Source organism: Ambystoma mexicanum, chromosome 2p (genome assembly GCF_040938575.1).
Source record: "Ambystoma mexicanum isolate Mex_15411 chromosome 2p, UKY_AmexF1_1, whole genome shotgun sequence".
Taxonomy (NCBI): Eukaryota; Metazoa; Chordata; class Amphibia; order Caudata; family Ambystomatidae; genus Ambystoma; species Ambystoma mexicanum.
This window is the reverse complement of record NC_090923.1, coordinates 505,964,720-505,979,512: the sequence shown is the minus strand read 5'-3', so window position 1 is coordinate 505,979,512 and position 14,793 is coordinate 505,964,720.

The following is a 14,793-nucleotide window of genomic DNA, read 5'->3' as shown; positions in this document are numbered from 1 at the left end:
AAGTCATCCAAACAGGCAGCTGCAGCGATTTGGTTTTGGATCCGCTCTTCGGGAATGATGGCCACAGGCTCAGTTGTGTTGAAAGCTACCTGCTCCTGACCCATGCGTGACAGAGCGTCTGCTTTCCCATTGCGTACTCCTGGTCTGTAAGTAATGACAAAATCGTATTCTGCAAAGATGAGAGCCCAGCGAAGCTGGCGTGAGGATTGGGCCCTGGCAGTCTTCAAGTATTGTAGATTATGGTGATCTGTGATAACTGTGACCATATGTCTTGCTCCCTGAAAATCGTGTCTCCATGTTTTGAAGGCTCCTTTGATCACTAGCAGTTCCTTGTCATTGATTGCATAGTTTAATTCTGGCGCAGAAAACTTACAGGACCAAAATGCTATGGGATGTAATTGACCCATGCCCGGGTACTTTTGCGATAATACTGCTCCCATGGCTATGTTGGAGGCATCTGTTTCGACCACATATGGCAGGTCCGGTCGAGGGTATCGAAGAACTAGAGCTGAGGTAAAAGCAAGTTTCAGTTCCTGGAAGGCGTTTTCTGCTTCGGGGGACCAGAAGAATTTCTTATTTTTTCTCAGTAGGGAGGTAATTGGATGAACTATTTGTGAAAACCTTGGAATAAACTGACAATAAAAATTGGCAAATCCGAGCACACTCTGTACTCCTTTTGTGGATGTTGGTGATGGCCATTGAAGGATAGCATTCACCTTGCATGTGTCCATGTGTACTCCTCGTGGTGTGAGCATGAAGCCCAAAAATGCAACTTTCGTAACATGCAAGAAACACTTTTCTAATTTGGCAAACAGCCGATGTTGGCGAAGCTTTTCCAGAACTGCTCTTACATGGCCAACATGATCCTCCTTGGACGTTGAGTAAATAAGAATGTCATCTATGCAGACGAGTGCGCAAACATCCAATAATTCATGAAGCACATCCATAAAGAATTGGAACGCCGCCGGGGCATTACATAATCCAAAAGGCATGACCCGATACTTGAAAAGTCCATATTTGGTTCAGAATGCCGTCTTCCACTCGTCTCCCTTTTTAACTCTCACAAGGTGATAGGCTCCTCGTAGGTCCAGTTTTGCGTACATTTGAGCATTCTTCACCTGATCTAGAAGCTCTGGGATGAGTGACAGGGGGTATCTGTTCTTTACCGTGCTTTGGTTCAGCGCTCTATAATCTATACAAGTTCTTAAGTCGCCCTCTTTCTTTGGTACAAAAAAGAAAGCCGAGGAGGCAGGGGACTTAGACGGGTGGATGAAGCCATTAGCTAGGTACTGATCCAGGTAAGATTTCAGATGCTGGTTTTCTTGCTCCGTTAGAGCAAAAATTCGACTGCAGGGAATTTATGCTCTGGACACCAAATCGATCTGGCAGTCGTAAGGTCTGTGTGGAGGCAGGGTGTTCGCTTGCTCCTTCTGGAACACATCCTGGTAATCCAGAAATTCAGGGGGTAGGGAACCAGAGAGCCCCAGGATACATTTCGTCTTGAGTTCCCGGCTCTTCGCATTTTTGTGGTTACAGATGTTAGAGCATTCTTGAGGGAAGGTCAGCACTCGTTTTTGCCAGTCAATCCTAGGGTTGTGGGTTTCCAGCCAAGGCCTTCCCAAGATCATCTGGAACTGAGGAGCTCCAATAAGATTGAAAGAGATGTCTTCCCGATGACCATCCTGACACATCAGCATGACTTTTTCGGTATGTTGCTTTGTACGCGATATTCAATGAACACTACAGCTAAGTCAATGCCTAGTCTGGGATGCTGAGGAAAACCCTTATTGATGTATTTGTATGTCCAGTTCAGTAATCTGGATGACAACCCTTGTATAACACCCCCCTCTTAGAATTCCCCTGACCCCACTGAGCCAAGAAGTAGGTTTGTTTTGCAAATTAAAAGGTTTATTTGAAAAATTAACAAGATATATATATCACACTTTTATAAGAAATTAATAATTGATATCACACTTATGAATATAATGTTGATCAACAATGGGTAACTTAACACTAGCACACTTCTTTACAGTCAATAAGGTGTGGGTTTAGGATGGATAAGGTAGCAAAAATACTTTTATGGTTTCAAGGGAAAAGCAATGAGGAATAAAATGCAGTACAGAAATACTTGATATGATTTTAGCAAAAGATAAGATAATCCCTTTTTCTCTGGCAATTCACCCCCCACCCCTATGCAATGTAAGAAATGGAAGGAGATGGAAAGAGGAGCACACAGTTCTCAGGAATGCAATCAAATACAATACGGAATTCAGTTCCCCCCCTAGCAAGCTTAGAGGAAACAGGTAGAAGTTTGAAACACAGGCCCAAAATGCTTTGAATGTGATGACAATGAAGTGCGAAATGTGCTAAAAATGCTTTTAATTCCCTCTAGAGGTTCAGGGTAGGTGATAGCTACTTTATATTAGTTCAGTCTCACTTGAGCAATGCTCTATGTGTAACCAGCAGGTTAAAAACGAATTTTAGCAAAGGAAAGCAAGAAGCTGCTGATTTTTACACGTGGCTGAAATTGTGCAAAATGTCAAATCGCGGCAAATTTACTCGCGCGCATCGAGCGTAATTACGGAGGAACTATAAGGAGATTTATATTGAGTACCTAGCAGGGAGTAGGAAGTCGCTACAGGGGAGATCTTGTCTATAATTTCAAACAGTCCCTTCCATGTAGGCAAACATTTTCGCTGTTTGGCCTGGTTCCTTTGGAAATTGTATAGATAGACCCGGTCCCCCACAATATATTCCTTCCTTCCTGGTGGTCTTCAGGTCGTAGTGGGTTTTCATGCTACCAGCTGATCTTTCTAGATTCCGCTGAGCATAGGCAAAAGCATGTTGGAGGTGTTTCCTTAAATTTTCCACATGCTCATGAGTTGTGGAGGCATTTATCAGTGTCTGCTCCTGGGTCCTGTAAAGCAAATGCTGAGGAAGCACCATCTTGTGTCCAGTCATCAACTCAAATGGTGACATTTTAGTTGCAGATGAAGGGGTAGATCTGATGGCCATTAGGACCAGAGGTAATCGGATATCCCAACTTGGCCCAGAATCCGCCACAAACTTTTTTAATATGCTCACAATGGTTCGTTTGTATCTCTCCACTGCTCCAGAAGAAGCTGGCCTGTAAGCAATATGTAGCTTCCTTTTGACCCCCAGTATCTCCCACATCTTTGTCATTACTTCAGTGGTGAAGTGGCTACCCCTGTCTGACTCAATCCTTTGAGGTAGACCAAAACGGGAAAAGATGTGGTTAATCATCAGGGCAGCGGCTGTTTCTGCCTTGCAGTTTGGGTCCGGGAGATATTCCACCCACTTGGTAAACAAGCATGTAATGGTCAACATGTACTTGTTTCCTCTAAACGAGCGAATTACAGGGTCTACAAAGTCGATTTGAAAATCTGACCATGGCAGTGTCATCCCCCTCTTTTGGAGAGGTGCACGGTGCGTGAGGGGTGATGGCTGAAATTGTGCACACACAAGACACCCCTTCAAGTATTGGTCGAGGTCCTGCCCCATGTGTGGCCAGTATGCAACCTCTCTTAAGATTTCCAGTGTTGTGTGAAACCCCCTATGACCGGGGGTGGCCGCATCACGGGCATGACTTAACATCAGGCTTCGGAATGAGGTAGGAACCACCCACTGATCATGGCCCTCTTGGGATTTCCTTACCAACAAACCGTCTTGGATTCGGAACATTTTTGGACATTTCATCAACACTCTTAGGTCCTCTTTCCCGATGTAATCGGTATCCGCCAAGGGAAAGTTCTCAGGGTCCTCAATGTGTTGGTAAAACTTACCAATTATTGGATCCCCTTTTGAGCCATAATTAAATCAGCATCAGGGGTCTCTTTACTTCATTGGGCAGTTGAAAGATCATTGTGAGCATTTGTCTGGGACCTAGTGATAGCAGTGACCTGGATTTCCCCCAACAGGGACTCTATTTCTATTAGCTCACCTTGGATGGCCCCGGTTTTGGCCAGCTGATCAGCTAAGTCATTTCCAGTTTTGTCTGGTCCCTCTACTTTGGAATGACCCTTGATCTTCTTCCAGTAGATGGTCATCCCATTCGAGGTGACCAGATCATCAATGTTTTGAATTAACTTCCCATGTTTCAGGGGTTTGTTATTAGCACATAACATTCCTCTGGTTTTCCAGTTAACCAGGTGCTCCAAGAACCCGTTCTGTACATAATCCGAATCTGTGATTATGACTAGTTCGTGGAGTTGATGTTGGACAGCAGTGAGGATGGCTTGATGCACAGCGATCAATTCTGCCACCTGACTACTCCGGGGACCAATTTTGTATCCAGCGGAGGGTTCTGGGGCCTCATTCACCCATGCATTCCCTACGCCTGCCACCAGTTCTTTCTCCCCGTTGTTGTCAACATGGTAAGAGCATCTATCCACATAGACAGTGGGCATTCCCTCACACTTGTCTTGTTCAAAGACTTTGTGTGGGGAATTAAGGTATGCCTCCATGTTGTCCTTGATTTTTAGACTTTCGTCCTCAAGACAGTTTTCTCTGGCACAATCATGCAAGTCAGCCAGACCTTGTGCGAGGGGACTCCTCTTGTTTTGGCCATATCTGACCTCCTCAGGAAAGCATTGCATTGACAGAATCCAGGAAGTAATTCGGGAATTACTCACATTTCCGGCCCGGATTCTGTCACTGTGGAGATATTGCAGAGGCTGGTGTGGAGTCTCCACTATGATGTGTTCCCCCTGGATAAACAGGCGGTAATTCTTCAATGCCCACACCGTTGCCAGGAGTGCCTTCTCACAATCGTTGAATTTTTCCTCCACAGAGGATAAAGTTTTGCTCGCATAGGAGATTACTTTATTGACCTTGTCATGCTTTTGGTATAATACTGCCGTCAAGCACGTATTAGAGAACCCTATCTCCAGGAAGAACTCCTTGTTTCTGACAGGGTAAGCTAGGCAAGGGGCTTTTGAGAGGCTTCTCTTGAGTTGTCTTACTGCCTCGGATTGTTCTGGACCCCATTCCCATTTGACCCCCCCCTTCAGGGGATGAATCAGGGGTCTAGTGATCTCTGCGTATCCCTCAATGAACTTTCTGCTGTAATTAGTCAGTCCCAGAGGCTCCTTAGTTCCCGCAGAGTTGTGGGATCCTTCAGTTTCTGGAGTGCTTCCACTTTCTTTTCTTGGGGACAGAGACCCTGAGGAGTAATCTCATGCCCCAAGAAATTAACACGGGTTCTACACCACTGTGCCTTCTGAAAGGAAAGTTTTTCTCCGGCGGCCCTCAACTGTGTCAGAACATAACGGATCTCCGCTATGTGTTCCTCCAGAGATGAACTTTTGATGAGGACATCATCTACAAAAGCCATGTTACCCCTCGCACCCAGGTCGGGCATGGCCTTGTGTAGGAAAATGTTGAACTCATTGCCGGAGTTGAGGTATCCGAAGGGCGTCCGGGTCCATGTGTACTGCTGGCCCCCAAAGGTAAAAGCCAGTTTGTATTGGTCCTCCCTACTGACAGGCACGGTCCAGTACCCATTGGTCAGGTCTATTGCAGTGAATACCTGTGACCCCTGGATCTGGGCCAGCCCTTGGTCAATGTAGGGAAGAGGCCATCAGGAAGTATGGACCAGTTTGTTGAGCTCCCTAAGGTCGGCGCAGAGTCTCCACTGGCCGTTTGGCTTCAATATTCCCAGCACCGGGTTATTGAAAGTGCTGTGGACTGGACGGATTATTCCCCGGGACTCAAGGTTCTTAATTATTTCAGTAAGGGACTCCATGGATGCGAGAGGCAAGCGATATTGCTTCACAAACACTGGAGTCATGCCAGGGTCCGTGGGAATTGTTGTTGTGTGGATGTCGGTGCGACCACAGTCATATGAGTCTACCGCAAAGAGATCTTGGAAATCCAAGAAAACTTGTTTCAACTTTTGCTTCTGTTCCAGAGTCACACAGGCATCAGCTAGGTTGACTCGCTCTTCCACCATCTGCCTGAAGCCTGGAAAGACTTCTGGTTTGGTATCTCAGCTGCCTCCTCCACCTGGGTGGAGAAGTCCTTGGTCAGAGTTCGGATTTGGACTGGAGGCTTCAGGTGGGAAAGGCAGCCCTCATGGACCTGGAAAATCACCTCATCCCTCCTGAAGTCACAAGCCACATCTTCCTTACCATAAGGGCAAGAAGTGTACACCAGGAAGTTCCCCCCATGCCGGGTGAAAATCCTGTCTGGTGTTGTATTGTCATCACTGTCACTGTCAAACAGTCCTTGGGGATTAGTCCTAACAGTTCATTTCCTAAATCAATGGAGGCACAGGCACACTTCTTTACAGTCAATAAGGAGTGGGTATAGGATGGATAAGGTAGCAAAAATACTTTTATGGTTTCAAGGGAAAAGCAATGAGGAATAAAATGCAGTACAGAAATACTTGATATGATTTTAGCAAAAGATAAGATAATCACTTTTTCTCTGGCAATTCACCCCCCACCCCTATGCAATGTAAGAAATGGAAGGAGATGGAAAGAGGAGCACACAAGTTCTCAGGAATGCAATCAAATACAATACGAAATTCAGTTCCCCCCCCAGTAAGCTTAGAGGAAACAGGTAGAAGTTTGAAACACAGGCCCAAAATGCTTTGAATGTGATGCCAATGAAGTGAGAAATGTGATAAAAATGCTTTTAATTCCCTCCTGAGGTTCAGGGGAGGTGATAGCTACTTTATATTAGTTCAGGCTCACTTTAGCAATGCTCTATGTGTAACCAGCAGGTTAAAATGAATTTTAGCAAAGGAAAGCAAGAAGCTGCTGATTTTTACACGTGGCTGAAATTGTGCAAAATGTCAAATCGCAGCAAATTTACTCGCGCGCGTCGAGCGTAATTATGGAGGCACTATAAGGAGTAGCAAGCTTCTAGGTTCGTTGGAAAGCCTAGAATCTTAGCTTTAAGATGAAAGTTAAATCTCGTTCCTAGCACAAACGGTTCCGGAGATACAGACGTTTTTGTGAAAGTAGTTTTTCGGATTTGAAATTTATTAGCTCAGAATGACAGATGACAGTTTTCAGTTTTAAAGATGACAGAATGACACGATTCTAGGAGGCAGTTCTAAAAGGCTAAAATAGTTTGGATTAGATTATTTTAAACTAAGAGATTGGTTTTGGCACAGTGAGTACTCACACTATATTTTTGAAATAAGCCGTCAAGTTCTGGTCAGGTTGGACGGGACTTCTGGCAGTTCTGAACAGCGGTCTGGTCTCTGGTTCTGCTCTCAGCACTGCACAGGTGTGGTCTCTCTGGATCTCTGGTCTCCCTGGATCTCTGGTCTCCCTGGATCTCTGGTCTCCCTGGATCTCTGGAGGTTGATGGATTTGAAGTCTGGAGTCTCCCGGCAAAGCGTCCCGCAAGAAAGTGGAAAATGAATTCCCTACAGTTCTGGGTTGCTTTTGGCAATCAGCATTGCCATTCCCAATGGTTTCAGGCTACTGTGTGTGTAGCCTAATGGTGGTTTTAGGCAGTGCCCTCCTGTGCTCACAACATAGGCAAAAATGGGTGGCAGCCTAGTCTTCATGTTTTCCCTGTGCACTCCTTGGCCATCATGATGTTTTCAATGCCAGTACTGCACAGTTTTATGGTAGGGCTTGGCTGCATGGGTAAAACATCCCACAGCGTCACTGGGCTGGATAACAACTGAGAACCATCCACTGCTGTGACGTTTTCAGATTTTAACTTTTGCTGGAGAGGAAGGCCTATTCGTGCAGCCAGATCTTGACCAATATAATTTCCCACCGCTTCGCTACCAATATATGCCTCCAAGGCATGTACCTTTGACGGTTGTTGGTGGTTGACCAAAAGTACCGGGATGACCAGATGTGCGGTTTGCAGAGATTCCTTCTTTTCGCTCGACAAGTGGACCCCTACGCTTGTCGGGCGTTGGAGTTTTTCGGGTTTTGTTCCTTTTCATTGTTACCATTGTCCGTTGCACCAACTATCTTCTTAGGGGGTTTTACTGGGCATTCCCAGAGGAAATGTCCTGCTCTTCCGCAGTATAAACAGAGTTGTTGTTGTCTTCTCTTTTCTCTCTCCGCCTTGGAGATAGGAGCCCGTAATCCCCCAATCTGCATAGCCTCTGTTTGTTCGTGAGTTTTAGTTTGGTTGTCCCGGTTTTAGTTTGGTTGGTCGCATATAGACCGACCTCCCTTCAGTCCTTGTGCGATCCATTTTTCGATTCTGCAACCTGTGGTTAAGCTGCACCGTCAGATTGATGTATTCTGCATAACCTTCAGGAGGATTGACCACTTGGGCTAGAACATCCTTTAGTTCCCCACACAATCCCAGATAAAAGAGTGTGGTCCTCTTCTCTTCTGGCTAATTTATCTGTGCTATGAGACGATTAAAGGTAGCAATATAGGTCATCAGATCTTGGTTTCCCTGCCTGAGTGACAATAGTTTGTTATCCAGGGCTTGTCCTTGGGTGTGTCTAGCAAACAATTTTTCCATCTCCCGTTGGAATTCCCCAAAGTTTTGGAGTAGAGGATCATCCTGGTTTATTAATGGTATCAACCAGTCCACTGCGCTGCCTCCTAAATATGAAAGAACAAAGGTGACTCTTGTGCTATCGTTAGGAAAAGCTCCAGGCTGGCACAAAAAGTGAAGGTGATATTGGTTCATGAATATAGCATACTTATTGGGATTGCCAGTAAAGCGTTTGGGCGGGGCCAGTGGCACTGCACCTGGAAGCTCCACTTGAACTGGTGGCGATGGCTGCGGCATAGGAAGCTGTACAAGCCCAGGTAATGGAACCTGACCTGCGTGGGTCTGAAGCATCTGTCTTGCCAAGTCGTCAGTTCATTCTAGAGCTACAATAAGGTCCCTTCTTAAGGCACTGGTTTCTTGTCTGGAGGCATGAACTTCTTCCTGTAGTTCCCCCAGTAGTTGGGCCAACTGGTCTGTTTCCAAGGTTTCCATAACGCCCAGGTAGAGATTCATATTGGCTTCTCATTCTGTTATGCTCACCTGGTCTCTGCGGGGACGTTGGGGCACGTTTGCAGCCCTCCCTGGAACTGGCTCCCCCGGGTCAGGCTTCTTCCCCCGCTCCTGTGTTGTGGACTGCGCTGGTTGTTGGCACTGCCGCTGCAAGAATACGAGAGGCCGAGAGAATGCTGTGATAAGGCTGTGGTCTCCCTCGAACCCTTCTTCCCAAAATGTGGTGAGCATGCGCCTACCCATATAGTCTCACCTGTTTAATTATGATGGCATGCTCTCCATCCTGCTTTTCACTGCAGAGGCGCTTTTAGATAGACCTAGTTTCTTCACTCGTCCATGTGTGTGGCAGCCCAGACTGGCTGTGGCTGAACCACTTCAAAGGTAAGTGTCCTCGGATAATGATTGTCTGTATTCTTTTGTAATGTCTTTCCTTGATTATTGTCCGTATCTCTTGTAATGTCTTTCCTTCTCCCCAATAGGTGATGTGAGGCCCAGCGGAATTGCGGACAAGAAGCGAGCCCCAATAGAGAACAGGGGAGTTCACGATGTTCCAATAGGTGGTAAGTTTGGTTCTTAGGTCAAGCGCGAGGATTGGTTTGCGCGCAACCTTAGCGTAATGTCTTTATAGTTTTTCTAACCTTGTTTGTCCTTTTCTCTTGCAGGGATGGCCTGGCGAAGTCAGACTGGAAAGCTGTTATCCGAAGATCTGCCGGCAGGTGAAGGATGCCTGGATCCATGAGGAATGCTGGCCGAAGATGCACTCCTGAGTAAGTGTTGAAGCTGGGAGACGGGATCTGGTAAGGATGCGCTCCGACTGTGATTGCTGCTGGAATCAGGTAAGGATGCGCTCTGACTGCGGTTGCTGCTGGAATCAGGTAAGATGTGCTTCAGGCGATGGTTATTGGTGGAATCAGGTAAGATGCGCTTCAGGCGATGGTTATTGCTGGAATCAGGTAAAATGCGATTCAGGCGGCGGTGAGCGTTACGCTGTTATAAGCAGACTAACGCGAAGCGCTTGCACGTGCGCAGGGCAGGCTTAAATAACCTGGTCCCAGCCACGTCCATTTTTTCTGACTCATGGCCCCACCCTGCCCCTCCCAGAAGATGCTGCACATGCAGCCCAATGCACTCATATGGCCACACCTGACCTGGAGGCACGTGGAGACCCTGCAGGGGAGAAGATAGCATGTGCACCAGAATAAAAGTGTGCAGAGCACACTTTCTCCTGAGCCTGGCGCCAAAGGCGTTAGGACTGGGTCCAACTGGACCCTTTATGTAGTGGACCTTCTGGTTCTTACCCTGTGGCCATGACATACACATGGATGCTAAGTTGATTGGCAAAGACTTTTATTAATAACAAAAACAAGTGGGGGTTGGATGAAAACCTGACTAGCCCTATCTCTAAGATTGGTCTCCCTGCCTCAACAAAACCAGCTAATGAAACTGTGTGTGTCAGAATGTCTAAAATAAAGTTCAGCGTCCTTTGTCAAAATCCTAACCCATCCCTCACAAGCTAAACTCAACATAAGGTGAACAAGGAAAGGTTTCTGACCGACGACCTGCAGCCCGACCTTGTAGTTCAAAATAGAAGTTCCAAAAAGGTGTATCAAAGCAAGTAAAAGTTCCACAACAATTCCCTTTCCCCTGAATCTTTCTGCTTTATCCAAGAATTTTTATATATTTTTTTTATAATGCTCTTATTACGAAGAGGTTTCTTAGCGTGGACTCAAGATTCAACCCTTTGTTGCTCTGCATCGTCTTGCTTCCAAGACGAGCGCGTTGCCACTTCGCTATACTACCCATTCAAGAAGGTCTCTGTATCTTTAGTAGTCAGGATGAGTCTTTATCTTTACTTACCAAGCCATTTTGAGGATCCCAACCCTTTGGTGGGTAGACCCGATTCTAAGCTACTGCAATCATAAAGACTAGCCGGACTCTCTCTCCCAAGCTGTGCTCTGGCTTTTCTCTCAGTTGCTATGGGTCCCTGACTATTCTTTCAGTACCCCTCAGGCATTGCGATGAAGGAAGAATAGAGTAGTTCTCTCTCGCATGCTGTGTTGAGGGTCCACGATGCTTCTTGAGCACCCCTCTTCTTGGCCCACTATCCTGCCAGGTAGGGTACTCAATGTTCTTGGATTCACAGTTCCCTCGATCTGTCTTCACTTCCACCCCCATCCGTGGTTTACTCTCCTGGCAAGGTCTCAGAGTGCCACTTGTATTCGCAAGCTTCGTACTCCCCTTGATTACAGTTCAGGGTACACTTCCCCGACACGGGTCCCAGAACCCATTCACTTGCTTCTGCACAACATCCTCTTTGTCTAATCTTTCTTTGAACCCCAGCCTTGGTGTACTCTCCTACTGTCATGATGCCTACTCCCGGGAAGCCAGTTCAGGCCCAGCGTCCCCGAAAGCAGACATCATGTCCCCAGGGAGGGACCCAGCAACCCCTTACAGGGGCTCTTTGGACATTGACCTGGCGCCTTTGGCGCCAGGCTCATAGAAGTCATCAGTCCTGGCACCATAGGCGCCAGGCTCATTATGGGAGTGCTTGGATGGACTTACCTGATGCAGACCATGCTGCCGGATCCAGACCTCCTTGAGGTCTGAAAGGGACTATTTTACCTATGGGACTATTTTACCACTCGGGCGTGGCTGAGGAACAATACTTACCTGGAACTACTTTGGGGGCTATTTAAACCACACCCAGACAGCAGCTCACGCTTCGCGTTGTTCTGCATCTAGCAGCTGGACGCTCACCGTGTCTGCTACTGCATCCTGGCTCCAGCCACGCCCGCCTGCAACCTGGAACACCTGAAAAAAAAGGAAAGGAGAGAAATGTGAATAATTGAACTTTACCTACCTCCATCCGGAGTCCGGAACCATCACTCCGACGATCCTGAGAAAAGACATTATTTTTAGAAGCGCATCGCATCGCTCGCTGCAGCGCTGCGTTCCACTCACCTTCACGAGGCGCACTCGGGCTCTTCAGCGACCATTGGCACCATCAGTCGCCTTTCGGCGCCTAAGGAGAAAAAGAGACAAAACAAAGGTGAGAGAAGGAACAGATTGAGGAAGGCCTGATTCTTCCACCTTAAGACTTACCTGATTTTTGTTGGGACAATCTTTCCACACCTCGGGTCGGCGCCGCTTCTTTGGCACTGCCGTACCCCGGCCCCTAAGGTGAAAAAGAGACAAAACAAAGGTGAGCGAAGGAACAGATCGAGGAAGGCCCGATTCTTCCACCTTAAGACTTACCTGATTATTGTTGGGACAACCTTTCCTCACCTCGGGTCAGCACCGCTTCTTTGGCACTTCCGTACCCCGGCCCCTAAGGGGAAAAAGACACACGCATTAGTGGGTGAAAGCAAGATCACTAAGGGAACCATCCATCAAAAAGACTCACCAGAGTTTACCTTCGGCAAATCCATTCCTCTACGCGGATTCTTCATCCTACATCTGAAATAGAGAAAAGGACAACGGACAATTAAGGCTTGAACTTTTGCAACTGAATACTTACGGCCTCATATCGGAAAAGTCAAGCGGAGTTGAATACTCACCAAACCCGAGATCCAGTGAAGTAACTGGAAATCAACGCGCCCGTGCATCGGAAGCAGGATGGAGAGCTCGTCCTTTCAGACTCTAAGGTAAGACTCTACAGGGAATCGCGGAGGGGGTTCGAGGAGTGTGAGAGGGGGAGGGGGGGAATCCGACACATTATCCAGGAGACAGTTAATCCCCTTTTCCATCTACAGAAGGATTCTTCTACGGGCCAGACAGGCGAGGTTTAGGGGTCCGGTCCAGTCCGTCTTCCGAGTCCTGCGCATCACCTTAGAAGAGGTCATAGCAGTCCAGAACAGGTCGGCGCCTCCGTGGGAATCAGGTGAGCGTTACAGAACGCGAAGCATACCTACAATTTCCCACCCGGGCGCTATGGAGACTTCCGAGACAGACCAGCTGGCCCAGCTATTGGGGGAATTACGGGCTGAAGTTCATTCCGCTCGCCAGGAGACAAATGCCCTCAGGAGAGAGTTAATTGTATCTAAAGAACTAACTGATGATCTTGCCAGACAGTTCTTACAAGGTCAGGCTAGTCAAACTCCTTTACCAGGTTCTGGGGGTAATTCCGCCCCAGTGGTTTCAAATAACCCAGTGCAAATTAATCTACCTGGAAATATGCCACTGGCCCCACCGGAACGTTTTGCCGGGGACCCCAAAAGGTTCGCCGTATTCATGAATCAATGCCGATTGCACTTCCTCTGCAGACCTGGGGCCTTCCCTAACGACCAAACCAGGGTCACTTTTGTACTATCATATCTCAGCGGTTGTGCTGCGGATTGGTCAGTTCCACTGGCTACTCAAGATGACCCAATTCTTCGGATCTTTCAAGCCTTCCAGACAAGCATGGAAAGACTTTTTGCGTGGCATTCTCAGGGACAGGCCCTGGACAACGAGCTTCTATCCCTACGACAGGGTAACCAGGACCTCTTAGCCTATATTGCGACCTTCAATAGGTTAATTGTGGAGACTGGATGGCCGGAGGATAAAAGAATCACGTTATTCCATCGAGGTCTACGCGGAGAACTTAAGGATGTCCTGGCCCAGGTCGTAAATCCACCCTAAGACTGCTCTGAATATATAGACTTGGTGGTCCAATTAGATCACAGGCTTCAAAACAGAAAGGCAGATCGGTCCAAGTTTGAGACCCGGGTTTTGGTCAAAACCCATGTTAACCCCAAGGGTGCCGATGTTACTGAAGCTATGCAAATTGGAGGGGTTAAAGGACCTTTAACTCAAAAAGAGCGTGAACGAAGATGGCAAATGCAATTATGCCTTTATTGTGGGGCTTCTGGACACTTTTTACGAGATTGCCCTATAAAACCGTCTAAGAAGGCGGTAGGAGTCGCTGATAAGAACCTGACGGAATCTGAGCCGGGAAACGACCACGCCCGACAAGCATAGGGGTCCGCTTGCCGAGCTTAAAAACTAACTCTCTGACCTCGCATTTCATCATGCCAATGGTCCTCGTAAATCCAAAGCAGCCTGGGCGGTTACATGCCATTAAGGCATACATCGATAGTGGGGCTATAGGAAACTATGTGGATCGTGAATTGGCTTCCAGGATCAACCTCCCTCTTTGCCCTAAAACCAGTAAGGATGTCATCACCACAGTGGATGGAACCGAAATCGCCTCTGGGCCGGTAACACACTCCACTACTGAAGTGACATAGTTGGGTCAAGACGGACATCGGGAGGCAATTGTGTTTGATGTAATCAAGGCTCCGCAATTTCAAGTAATTCTAGGAATCCCTTGGTTGGAAACACATAATCCTTCGAATTGACTGGCGAGCAAAGAGGATAACCTTTCCAGATTGTGCACAAACCTGTTACCCAAGTAATCCAAATATTGGCCTAGCTACAGTAACCCCTGTCATTTTGCAAATACTGCCAGAATACCAAGAATTTCAAGACGTCTTCCAAAAGGAACAGGCCAACACTCTACGCCTCACAGGTCGTACGATTGCCAGATCGATCTATTGCCCGGTGCACAACCCCCTTGCAGCAGGATCTATGCCCTTACCGAACCCGAGAATCTTCATTTACGACAATATCTAGATCAGTACCTAGCCAATGGTTTTATTCGCCCGTCTAAGTCTCCTGCATCCTCGGCTTTATTCTTCGTGCCTAAAAAAGAAGGCGACCTCAGAACTTGTATTGACTACCGCGCATTGAACCAGATAACTGTTAAAAACCGATACCCTTTGCCTCTGATCCCTGAACTCCTTGACCAGGTGAAGGATGCCTGCATATACACCAAGTTAGATCTCCGGGGGGCCT